Source organism: Dermacentor silvarum, chromosome 9 (genome assembly GCF_013339745.2).
Source record: "Dermacentor silvarum isolate Dsil-2018 chromosome 9, BIME_Dsil_1.4, whole genome shotgun sequence".
NCBI lineage: Eukaryota > Metazoa > Arthropoda > Arachnida > Ixodida > Ixodidae > Dermacentor > Dermacentor silvarum.
In genome coordinates this window covers 106,577,545-106,589,707 of record NC_051162.1, presented here as the reverse complement: position 1 = coordinate 106,589,707, position 12,163 = coordinate 106,577,545, and positions in this window count along the sequence as shown.

The window sequence follows — 12,163 nt, the reverse complement described above, 5'->3', positions numbered from 1 at the left end:
CATGTAAGCACAACAACGCAACTCTTTGTTCTTGAAGGCGTGTTTAGATTTTAAACCGAAGTTAACCTATGCCGCATGTGTTTTATATATGAAACCGGTGTTCGAATTATTTTAGCTAATCCGTTCATTTGCCACAAGTGTCCAAAACTTCGGTGTTATACGGGGGTGGGGGGGGGGGATAATTTCTCGGTATGTTAGACGACGAGTAGCAATATACAAAAAGGTGGGGGAGGGGAGCATTATCGTAAACAAAAACTTAGAGGACGCTTAAGCTTCTCCTTTAAGAGTAGAACGCGATAGCGTTATTGGGACCCCTTCGCATTGCATCGTTCACATACGGCAAGTAGGCTTCATTCACTGCAACACTGAACGTGGGGAAGCCACCTTACAAAGACCAAGCTTACACCGATCCCCTTAAAGTCGGCTTTACTTTTAAACTGAACTGCATTGCTGGAAACACGTTTTTCCAGGGGCAATATAAGCGGTCGTATATTAGAATGTGAAGGCCCTAGCACCTTTCTTTTAATTATTTTATTAATTGTTTGCTATTGCTCCAACGCGCGCAGGTTTAGTAGAAATGTTTGAGTTTGCTCGTAGCAGAATTAGGTTTCCTCGTACATTCAAATTACAGTCTGACGCCGATTGGTAAACAATCCGACGGCGAATCCGACGCCGAATGGTAAAGGCCTACTTCACCATTTTTCAGACGAATTTCACTGTGAGAAATTCAACTCTTCTTCACCAAAACCTTGCACCGCATGGAGGGCCTGCGCGGTCGATGTGGTTGGATGAATTTCTCCGCCACCCGCGATCACACGCCGGTTGCCGACGCCGGATTTTCTGCGACACGGGGCCCTATACGCTATCGCATTAAAATCTTAGACATTGCAATTAGGGAATTCGATGCACCTAGTGGTACAGGAGTAATAGTAAGAAGTATTGATAATGCAAATTCTCTAATGGCTAGTATACGCTAATGTTACAATACACATACAGTACATCAATCACACAAGGCAGTAATTCATAGTCTTCTAAAACGTGCCATAGAACAAACAAACAAAGAAAGTGAATGAAGCGGATCGCTTCAATAAGCGAACGTGTTAGTAGAATACTTCCGTCATCAAGGTGAATCAAAAGAGACTGTCAGAAGCCTCATAATTGTGTCATATTGACATTGGTTGAGACCGCATCATTAAATGTGAGTGCTAAAGGTGAAGCTAAGAATTTAATCTAATTCGTGCATATTTTAGGTAATGTGAGTGCTCGTGTTCGAGGTGAGCGGCTACTTGGGATCATAGGTCAACAATATAAACCAAACTTCAGACTCATTCAAAATTACACCGTTTACTTAGGGCTCGCTTGGATTCAGGCTCTAAAGAACTCTATTATGCAAGGCTCGCTCAAACTCAGACTCAGTAAATTATACGTAGTCCAGTCATTAGTGAATTAGTCGACCTATGCTTGAAACACCGGACGAACGAAGACTTCTAAAGAGGGGCATGTCGCGCTAATACGCGCAGGTAAAAAAAAACAACGAGAAAGCTTTGAGCCTATTAGAAGAAGTAAAATGGCAATCATTCTTTTAAATATATATAGGCCCCATTTAACACATGTGATGAGCCTTACAGGTTTGCTTTCTACAGATTCTATCATATCAATAAAGCGGCATAGGGGTGGGGTCACATCTTGCAAGCACAATATTGTGAAGCTTTTGTTACCCAAATAATGCCAGAAGTTAAGCATTAGCACTCATCCGATGTAGGAGAAGTTTCTAACACCATGTTTACTAGTGTTATGTTTCGGATATATTTCTAGAAGCATTAGCAAGATGTGCAAGCATAATTCACAATACCTGAAAACAATGATTCATCGGAACTGTTACGATGGCGAGATTTGTAATCACCAATACATTTGGTAATAAATTGGGGACAGGTTGAAACGTAACGTGTTTAGATTTCTCGATGTCATTTTCATTTGCAAGTAACTAAAGCCATCGTCGAATTCTATCTAGTCAGATTACACCAATATGGGGTGCGACCGCGCAAACATCTCGCTTTCATCACGTTCGGTTTCACTGTTACGTCACAAAGTGGGAAAGCTGCGGTACCGCCCCGCTGTCTCTGACGGCCGCTGACGCAATCGCAATTCTGACCGATCACGAAAAGGCAAGCGAAGGAACGGAAAACCGAGCTGTTTGCGTGATCACACCCATGGTGTCCGTTTTATTTGTTATTTCTTTACATGGTATGACAAAACGTACGCATCACCTCACATGAGGCGATATATCGTTTACGATAAAAAAACAACAACAACAGGAGGCTCGAAACTGATCATTGTCGGAGTCGTTCAGATATTTGATCACCATGTCTGGATCACTATTGATCTTCGACTTGGCGATATTCGCACTTTATTGTACCAGCGTTCAGACGGTGAATCATCTGAATATATTGTGATCCCAAACCTACCGTTTACACACGCACTCATTTTACGCATACACATGCTCGCACGCTCACTCACTCACACGTGCGTGCGGCCGCGCACTCAATAACGCAGATTTTCCAGCGAACGCGACCAAAAAATGTCATGCGACACAAACGCCACATAACCAATAATCCGGTATGATCTAATAAAAAAAAACATAAAATACATGTGTTCTCGTATGTTCATACGAGAATATTGGGTATGTGGCGTGTATAATATGCGTTTTCTGACAGGGAATAGGTGTTATAGGACTAACTGTTAATGGCCTTGCTGAGTGGGTCCACAGCCAGATCGCAGCTTCGATAATATGGCGGCTAGCAACCGAGACCGATGGGTCGCACGTCTTTACATCATACTTCTGAGGCTGGACATCGCCAACATAGAGGACCCTGGTTGCACACCTTCCCAACACGCCTTCACAGCATCTCCTTACCTTAACTCTGCAAGCGGAGTTATTCTACCATACCAGTGCGGCCACATCAGGGCGCATGTCAAGCTCCTCATATATGTCGACCAGTACCCTACCCGAGCCCAACCACTCAAGCCGCCGTTCACACAACGTCCCCTACGGAAGAATACAATTCTATTCCTCCGCGTCGACTCCATCTGCCACGCTCTCGAGGCACCGTGCAGCGGTCCACACCATGTTGTCGCACGCCGAGATAACATTTTACTCGGCGTTTCAGTGGTCGCAACACCATCGTATTCCTGCATCGGCTGAAACCTGCCTTTGTCGAGGCTCACGCGGCTGCTTCTATATTGGATGCGTGAAATTACCTTGCGACGGCATCAACAGGCTCGACAACGCAACACATGTCCTCATCCTCTGCCCCCAAGCGTGTGCATTGAGAAGACTAGGTCTCAAAAGGAAAGGCCCTGTGGGGGCGCATTTGCGCCGGTGCCAGTGACGAAGAGGACGTCACCTGAGAACACCTCGATGGCGAGTGTGCTGCTAGCAATAAATAAGTTCTTGCCCAGCGCTTCACGAGTGACGTCGTTTTAACCACACCTTCTTCGCCATTCCACAAGCACCGTTCCTTAATTATTCGTCATTTCATGGTATTAAAGCTGGCGTCATTGAATCGTAATTAAACCGCCGTTTTCTTGTCATCATCGTTATTCGGACATCTTCATGTATTCGCTGTCATACTGTGGTCCGTGGTCGTTTCATCGACGTCCTTACAGATTTGTCGTCAAATTCTCGTCCTGCCGCAATGGTCATGCAATCGCCGTCATCTCATTATCTTCATGCCGCTATCGTCATACGTGCAGTCACTGTCATGCTCTAATGGCTGACCCCGGCAAGCGAGCATCATAACAAAGTCTGCCGAACCTCGAGACAGTGTATGCCGCATGTAGCCGAATCAATGAACATATCAGAATTGCCTCTACAAATTGTAAATAAAGCTCTCTTCAGTGACACGCTGTGTCAAGACCGCGCTTGAATGCTAATCGCAATAAAGCTGACAGTCTTCATGAAATGGGTTTCGAGGAATTTTATTTTGCCTCCCTAGCGTTGTTTGCATCCCAATAGTCGCGTATCTCGCTTAAGCTAATCAGGTAATTTTTACCTGCTTATCAGCCTAGCAATTGACCTAAATCTTCTTAATCATTTCTCGTTTCTATAAAACATCTATGTCCGGGCTGCTGGCCTTGTGCTCTGGAATTACTCAGTGATAAAACAAATGATACTAAAATATTGGCATTAAAACAAACCTGCGTCATCACTCACAGAATTCCAGAATTCCATTAATAAAGCAAAGCTTTGGCCACGGCTACCGCATTTCGATGGGGGCGAAATGCAGACAACACCCATGTACTTGGATTTAGGTGCACGTTAAAGAACCCCAGGTGGTCCAACTTAATTCGGAGTCCCCCACTACGGCGTGCCTCATAATCAGATAGTGGTTTTGGCACGTAAAACCCCATTATGTACTTAATTTTAATAAAGCAAACCTTTCTGTACTGTATATGTCTATTTTCCTATCCATTACGTAGGCATGAAATGGCAATATGTCGCCGTTGGTAGTGACAGAAAACTTGCGTAATGATTACTGCATGAGAAAATGTCACACATTACAACAAATAGGTCATTCCTATCGCACCTATTTCAGTTGACTTATCCCCGTGATGAAATGCGAACGCCCAACTTGGAGACGCCCCTTACTTCAGCGATTACCTTGATGGTCAGGTAATCTTGAACTACTTGATGGTCAGCAGTTTTAAACAGTCACGAGTGTATTATTATTTCTGGATCCTGACGCGATATGTTGAAAACCACAGTGACACAGCTGCCACTAGTGCCAGACAACTCATGTGAATTCAGTGGACAGCGTGGTTCAGCACGAAGTACGCAGAATGCATTGATAAACAAGTTCAAACATGGAAATTGTTATACTGGGCTGGTAGTTTAACAAATGAAAGCTTATGCGCAAAAACAACGAAAGGACAAGACTGGAGCATGCACAGAAATACAGGACTCATTGCGCTTGGTGTCCTGTATTAGTGCACTTACGCAAGGGTGGCCATTTCGTTGTCTTCACGCACAACGTTCACTACAACGAGAGAAGGTGGACAACATGAACCGAAAACCACAATTTTTTTTCAGCTTCCTGGTCGAGTGAAAAAAAGATTAATGGTTTCGAGTCATTCTAGTTCGCAAGTAACCTTCAGGGTTTTTTTCTTGTACAGTTACAGTTCAGTTTCCTGACTGACAAAAAACAATTAAATTAGATACTGCAGTATCTGCGTGCAAAAAAAAAAACGATCTGATTATGAGGCATGTCGTTGTAAGGGGACTCGGCATTAATTGTGAGGACCTGGTACTCTTTAACGAACACCTAAATTGCACTTCGCACCCACCTAAATGCAGCCGCCATGGCCGAGATCGAATCTGCGACATCGAGCTTAGCAGTGCAATGGCATAGCCACTAAGCTACCGCTGCAAGTGCTGAATGACGCTGCCATATCGGAACCAACTTGCTCCTTGAAATTTAAGCAGCATAGCTTTCGTGCGCGACAGTATTGTCTGATGTGGTTATTTAAACAGAGGCGCACTATCGAAGTCTAAGTGGTGCCCGAAATCCGCCCCCATTTCCAAGCTGGATTGTTTTGTGAATGCGCTGTGGTTAGCGCTACCGGCTGCCAGCTGCAGGTTCCCACATGTGTTCGAATTCCTTTGCAGTGGCGGTGACATGCACCTGCGCGGGTATTTTTTATTTTTTTTGCCATGCGGTAAGGCGGAGAGCCAAGAAGGACTGACGACGACGAACTATAAGAACGATCACTTGCTGATTGCGGCAGTGGCATTACGACTGTTGCCGAAAAAAAAATGCCGCAGCAGAAGTTTATACAGGTCGCTGACGTCGAAGTTCTTTCAAAACTACTTACGCAGACTGTAATGCTCTGCACCGAATTGCGTAGCATCTGCGTACAAAGACGTACCTGCGCAAATAGGCCGACAGCTGGCTAGGAGACGACGTCAGAGCAGAAATTACTCTCAACATTCTTATTCTGCCTGCTTCCGATATCTCGGAGGCTCATGCATTCATGAATGTGTATGAAGCTGCAGTGACTAGATGTCGCAGCGATGCTATATTTCGCATGACGAGGCATGAAGAGAGTCTTGGCTACTCGCCATCCAGTGATGCCACTTTATTGCTTCCATAAAAAATACAGGCACGAGAAAAAGCTAAGGCACGATGACGGCAATGAGGATTATTGTTTAAGCTGACAATGTTGTTCAAAGGTAGCGCAATATCTGGAATATATTTTATTCAATATCATCATTGTGATTCCTAACTTTAAAGTATACTTAGAACTACGAGGCACAATGCTGTTAAGCCAGTTTTCTTTCCATTCTTATCAAGTTCCCGATCCTGCTGTTTGCAGGTGATGAGATAATTTGGTGAACTGCACAATAAGTGTGTCTCGATACTTCATATCTCCAAGACAAGGGTAACTCGAATTTATAACATACTTTGTATGAAATGTGTAAACAAAATAAATGGGAAAGACTGCCGTGTAACACTGGCGACATATAACAAATAAAAAATAATAAAAAACTACAAAAATAAACTTGACAGAAACACCCTACTACATTAAACTAAACATTCCCATGGCGACCAAAACGAAAATCGGCTCACGATATTGCACTTAACCAAATGTCTCTTTCAGTACAGTAAATGCAAACCACCGCGGGCCCCAACATAAATGTTGCATGAAGAGCGTTTAGCACAAACTAATTACACCACAATGTCAGTGTAATCAGATTGTTGCAAATAATTACGAAGCGCTTTAAATAGGTGTGGTGATTGATGATTCGAGCAATTGTACCAGGCACGTCCGAAGATTTTGGAGAGCACCAGTTTTGGACATATCTTTAAAAAATATCAATCTTTTGGAGATAACTTTTTTCCTTGTGCGGTTTCTTTTTATGTGCTCTTTCTTCTTTGTGCACTGAATGAAATCTGTGGCGTTTCATTTTTCAGAAACTCGGTAACACCATATCACACAGCAGTTCTCCGTCTCGCCAGGAGTGGATTCTGTGATCTCTGAGAGGCTTCGGGTGCTGAGGTGTACTGCGTAATATACGATCAATAGCTATCTTGATCTCTGGAAAATGAGTGACAGAAAACGAAGTGGGTGACCTCAATCTTCCCTCAATTAGAAAAACTTTTGATTCGCTGCAGAACGTATCCAACGCAGAGCACAGCAAAGCATACGCCAAATGGGCAAAATACTTGAAAATAAGTATGACACTCATGCTACGAATATATCACGATGTTTTGAGCATAAAGAGCTCACAATGTGCCTAAGTGCCACGTGCTGACCAAGAAAAGGCGAGAGCCATGGCTTCAAAGATGCCTTAAGCTGACGGGGTGCTTTAACTCCACGTCTCGCCATCGACGCATTGGGTTGTCGACGAGAAAATGTTTCAATAGAGCAAGGTGCGAACAGAAAAAAATGACAACACTGTGGCCCGAAGTGTCTATGAGACAAACAAGCGTGGGGGAAAATGGTGCAGAGGACCATTCAGTCAAAGAAAGTGATGTCCTTACCGGCCCTCATGTTTGATAGAAAGTTAAAATTTGTTTTCATTCAAGAAGACGGTACAGTTTAAGAAAAAGTTGAACTGCAGGGCATCCTTAGAGTGCACCCCTAGACTCCAAGCACTTTGTAAAAAAGACATTTGTCTTTCACCAAGAGTATGCGCTCTCCAACAAACTAGAACTAGGCCACTGGTTGAGTGGCGCAGAAACACGTTCCCTGACTCTATCACTTCCCAGCGTTCGCCGTCAAACTCACCTGACCTCAATCCAATTGGTTATAAGTGATAAGTGAAATCATAAGTGAAGTTTATTCAAATTGTAACAATTTTAGAGAATATTTTATGAGAAGAGCAAAAGGTGAAATGCCTGACGACGCCCATCCCCCCAGAAACAGTCGTAGCATTTGACAGACAGCGGGAAAGGCACTCCAATAGAAAGCGAACATGAACATAAAGCAGCGCCAGTTTTACATTATGAAAACACGCATTGAATAACATTGTGTAAAAACTAACAGCACTTGCACTAAATGTGCATACTACTTTTTATTATGTAGCAACGACTCTGTAACACTCTCTTTGTAAGCCCTAAAAGAAGCACTCTGATAGATGAGGTCTTCAATGGGTTTGTTAGTGTTAAGAAAATGTATAAGTTGAAATTCATACGTTTGTGCTCCATAGTTAGTTCTTATCTCTGGTGTTGTTCGAGAGACATGCCTCAACTCATAATTAGTTTGTGGATACGATTTTAGGTTTGAATCAATTTTTCCTTTATTATTAGCTGCATGCTATGACTCAACTGCATATCGTAGGCGATTAGTTGTTGAAGCAACTATTACACATAGGGAATTGAAATGTGTGACGTAGCTCTCGGAATGTTATAGGTTTGCGACAGCTCTCATTGCCTTATTTTGAAGGATGAAGTGTGAATTGAGATTAGTGTTACTCGTATTAGCCCAAACCTATATACAGTAATGCAAATGAGATTGAACGAGAGTAAAGTAAATTTGTTTCTTTAGCCATAGTTGCAGGGGACACTGAAATTCTTTAATTAATCTGACACATCTGGAAATTTCTAAGCGGATATTTCTAACGTATACCGCCGATGAAAGTTCTTCATGGATAATGACAGCAACAAATTGGCCGATACAACACGTTCAAATACGTTTGCCGGAAATGTGACATCGAGATTAGTGCTAATGTGACTGTGCTTATTTTTAGGCAGGAAGAACATATACTTTGTCTTCTTAACTTTTAGTTGCAGCCTATTTGCACTGAGCCATATTTCCAATTTATTTAATCATGCATTTGAATCTTATGTTATAAGATTCACACTGTATCCGCTAAAAAATACGCTGGCGTCGTCTGCGTATATTACCATTTTGTGCGCATTCGGAATGTTCATTATATCGTTACTCTACAAAAGAAACAGTATAGGCCCCAAGATTGAGCCCTATGGTGCACCAACGTCGATAAATTTGAAAATTGAAGAAAAACCAGGTTAACTAACTAGCGAATAGTCACAGTGGTGTTCGTCTTATACCATAGCAAGGTAATTTGTGCAAGAGTATTTCGTGGTTGATTGAGTCGAATGCATTGCATTCTTGAAATCCACAAGCAGGCTGGGGGTAAGGAGTTTTTTTTTTTTCAATGCTGATAATTTCATTTTTTGCCCTAATAAATGCCATTTCGGTTGTTTTGTCTTTCTGAATATTATTCTGTAATAGTCTTATTCTTATGCAGAAAATCAATTAGTCTTATGTTTATTACCGCTTCAGCAATATTATAGGATATTGGCAGGACAGATATAGGGCGATAATTATTGATCGTAGCTGCCATTTTGTGATTGACGCACGCACTAGCGATTTTTAACTCTTCAGTAAATTCACAAAGTAGACGCGTTTGATTACATATTTGCGAAAATACTTCTATTATATCACATATTAATTTATGGCTTCAGCTTTAATATGGTCAACTCCGGTGGAGCTATTGTTCATTAATGCTATATTATCCTCAATTTATCTAGTGGTTGTGCGAGCAAAAAATGCTGTTTTCGCTGTATTTATTGTTACGACATCTAAGGGGAGGTATAGATGGTATATTTAGGACTGAATTTTTCTACTTGTAAAAATGATAATTAAATTTGTTGGCTAACATTTCACCTGCATGTGTTATGCCATCTAGGAGAATCTCGCTGGGGATTTTTCTGTTTGTTTTCGATAGCAATGTATTAAACGCTTTCTATATTTGTTGAAGACTGGATTCACCAGCAGAGATTTTCGCATGGTATTCTTCCTTCACCTTTGTCATATCTGCGGCTAACTTATTTCTGGTTTCTTCGAACAATTGCCAGGTATTTAGATCTCTACCCTTTAAAAACACACTAAAGAGATCATTTTTGTACTGTATTTATTTGTACAGTTGTACCCAAGGTTTGTTCGCCTTTTTATATTTACCACAGCAAGAGTCGAGTCATTGGCACCTAATATTTTCTTTAAGAAAATAGAATAAGAAGTAGACGGGTCGTTTTCACGGAGCACTGCAGACCAACCTATCTGAAATATTAATTATCATAAAAAGCAGAGTGTACAATCATTTATCTTTCTGTTTGTTGATAACTGCCATAATCTGAGAGGCGTTTGTTGAGTGTTGGGAAAACAAACGAAGGATGAGAGATGATCACTTAGATCAGAAACAAGAACACCTGAGATCCCGTCAGTGTACAAGTAGTCCGTGAAGCACAAATGTATGATAGTTTCAGTGTCTGCTCTAACTGTCGTTGGCGTATTTATAACATTTGTCCAACAGAAACTAGCCATTATATCAATTAAATTCCTGGTGGTTTGCTCTCAGTTTGAATGTTGATGTTAAAGTCTCCAAGTATAAACAGGTTTTTTGTTTGCAGGTGCAAGGTATTGCAACGCTTTCTGAATATACAATAGAAAATTGTTCACATCACCCGAAGGTGGTCGGTACACTAAGATATATATGCGATATTATATGATTCGACAGCTAATACCTCATAATTTTCACTCACGACAGAATATCGCTCCAAGACATCAAACATTATACTGTGACGAAAGTATAGAGAAGCGCCGCCTCTTCTACGGTTGTTTCTAAAAACTGACACGTCAGAATACCCATCAAATTGAATTACATCATGAACTTCGCGAAACCATTTTCTGTGAATGGAAGTACATCAAATGTGGTTCCAAGGAAACGAAGGTAAATAAAAATGCCTCACTCATATATCTTAGGCTTCGAGTATTAATACAAAACACCGAGGTCATTTTCTGCGCCGGTTGTATTAGTTTACCAATGGGTTTGCGAAAAAAACTGAGCGCTGTAATAATCTTCTTGGAAATGAGTAAAGGTACTAGCCATCGTTTCGATTTGACGTGGTAACATGCACTAACTATTTATGAGCGACTACTGGAAGCACTGCTTGGCTGGTGGTTGTTACTAGAAGCAGTCATCTTGCCTAAATCATCCCCACTTTCAATACGCAGAGCCCACTCACCAGGTGCTCTGCGCACGAGAATCTTTCCTTCTATCTGCCAAACAAACTGATACCCCGTTTCTGCTGCCTTAGGACGTGCCAACCACAGCAGAAGCTTGTTTCTTAGTGTGAGGTTATCGTAGAAATGAATGGGCGATTAATTCTGTCTGAGCAGCTTAGCTTAGAGGTTGCCACGTCTTCCGCAAGTGCGTTGGAGACAGCGTTATTCTTTCTGACGTCATTCCCGTGTGGTCTTTCAGCCGTCTTTCAAAATTTATGCGCTCGCCGATATGAACCGCATGAATGACGTCATAAAGAATAACATTGTCTCCAACGCACTTGCGGAACACGTGGCCATTTCTAATCATGAGGTTGAATGGGCTAAGGCTAGCATCATCGCGAAAGAACAACTGCTGTTCCCCTCCGTATCTGGAATCGCTTCTTATCCGGACTTCAAGCTGAACAGGAATGATGGCAATCTTCCATCTGCATATGTTAGGTGCCTCGGTCATGTACTAAAAGGGACATAAGGTCGTCTCGCCGAGTCACTTTATTTTGTGACCAAGGCTTCCGTACGGAAGCCGAAACGTGTTGAATTTTTTTGACACCTTTTCGTTTTTCGTCGCCGTTTCACTGATTCCTTTCATTATGTCCTGCTTCGTCAAAGGAGACACAACAAAACGTCCCATGAGCTCATTTACCTTGTCCAATAAGTCCTCCTTCTCACTGTGCATGTCCATGTATTTTAAGGTTGTGGCTGTGCAGTCCATGTATTGCAAGGTTGTGGCTCCGTCCATACTGTTCAATGTCATTCAGCTGGTTTCGCAAGCCAACAATGTTGTTTTACAGCGAAGCTGTTCAGTGCTGTCTCCGATGGTCGTGTCCGCGTGTAGGAAAAAACTCTCATTGGCTCGCAAATTTTTTGTTTGACACTTTTAATTTTTCAGTCTGAGAAGATTTAACATAAAAGGCATGCGCTGCCGGTGTTTTGTTTCAGGACATTTGTTTACGGGCTGTCATTCTCAAAATTCTGAGGAGCTGTATAAACTTGGACATGTAGCAGCACCAGGAACGCGCAGAACTGTTGTCGACGGCGGCGGCGTTTTGCCTGAGTTTCGCACCAAAATCGCGCGGCG